Source organism: Crassostrea angulata, chromosome 5, assembly GCF_025612915.1.
Source record: "Crassostrea angulata isolate pt1a10 chromosome 5, ASM2561291v2, whole genome shotgun sequence".
In the NCBI taxonomy this organism is placed as follows: domain Eukaryota; kingdom Metazoa; phylum Mollusca; class Bivalvia; order Ostreida; family Ostreidae; genus Magallana; species Magallana angulata.
The window spans coordinates 31,586,699-31,588,490 of record NC_069115.1 but is presented as its reverse complement, the minus strand read 5'-3'; positions in this window follow the sequence as shown (position 1 = coordinate 31,588,490).

The window sequence follows — 1,792 nt, the reverse complement described above, 5'->3', positions numbered from 1 at the left end:
ACGTAAATGTTATCGTGAACGATGTGGAGGGTTTAGCAAAAACGTAAAACTAAAAATTTTCGACGTCGCACATTGCGCCGCCTGACAAAACTTGTTGTTACTAATTATTTTTTTTCTCGAGAAATAAATAAAGTACAGATTTGAACTTTTCAGCATTGTTTGCAAAATGGTCATTGAAGAAAACACAGGAGTCTAATGAAATTGCAGTGAACAGATTATAAATTATGTGTCCTGTCTACATTATTTTAAGACAACTCTCGTATACTCTTTTCTTACCTTTATTCCAATTTTATTTCTTTGACAGTAACTTGATCTCAAAAATTTGTTATTGAGCTTACGCTAACGCTTTTGATTTTTAACATTATTTGTATTTGGCAGCAACATTATATACTTTGGTCGTTACATAAAGAGTGTTAAATATTTCCCAAAAAATTCTATTAGAATGAATAATCATAGTAAATGTTTTACCCGAAAGGAAGCAAAAGCGCCGAATATAAAAAACACGCATACTATGATTTGAACCCCCTTTTGTCAGAGAGAGAGAGTTTCTACAGTTCATCGTCTGTCCATCTGAGCTAAGTTCACACATAACTATCATTGTAAAACAATTAGTTTGACAATTACAATATTAACTGTCCAGTATTTTGTGAAAACTACGAATTGTGACCTATTATGTATCTATATTTTAGTTTATAAATTAACAATGAAAAAAAAGTAAACTTACTCTAGGGCTTTCAATTCAGATAGGTTTAGGATGGAGTCTAGTCACAAAGCAAATGAGCATGGTAAATGGTCAAGGTTTAGGCATAAAATGTCGTCAGGCTTATTTTGAAAAAATATACCTCTTAGGCTCGAGTTTACGTATTGAAAACACATCATTGACATGCATCTTGAGATTATTAGAATTAACAATGCATACAAGGCAAAAACTTTATTTTGCAACATGTAAAAAATAATTTTTTTATTGATCCGGGTGGAAGATATTTAAAGTATTGTACACCCCTGTCCTTAATTAAGACGATAAACTGAACACCCAGTTGCGTGAAACATTGGTTTTTAATTTCCTAAAGAAAAATACATCTTACATAAACGAAAGGCTGTTTTAACTGATATTAGTTCAAATAAATATGGAATTTTAAACTAGTTTTTTGGGAGTTGATTTTAATCAACTCTCCTATGCACTTACATGTACTCGGGCAAAGCGAAAGTGAAACAGTGTTTGGACCTTAGCACAAATCAATACCGCCGACAACACTTAGTTCTAAATTCGATGCTACATGTATGTATTCTGGAGCATTGTTTTTCAAGAAAATTTATTTATTAATACCATGAAAATAGAAAGATTTTAAATTGTACAAACAGTTTAGATATTTTTTAAAGTCGTATGTATTCCTACGCTAGAGTTCAATGTAGTTTCGTTCAACCAGACGCTTGGCTGTCTCCGTTAATATCCTACAAAAACAGAGTCTCTCTTGCTTGTCGGAGATAAACGAGACAGCCGAGCGTTTGGTTGAACAAGTCAAGAGTTCAATCTTGCATGGATCCATACAATTTCTCAGAAATATTTCGATTACTGATACTACTTGCCATGCAAAATCACATATCGTTGATTTTGAATAAAATTAATGATAATCGATAAAATCAACTTCCGTCAGAACTTCAGTACTTTGATTAATTTATACTTTCATTTCCATACATGTTCACCTAACAACAAGTAAAATTACTTCTGTTGTTGCTTTTATGTCATTATCGACGGATGACATTTAAAATATCATTCAAAACTGTGTAAAGT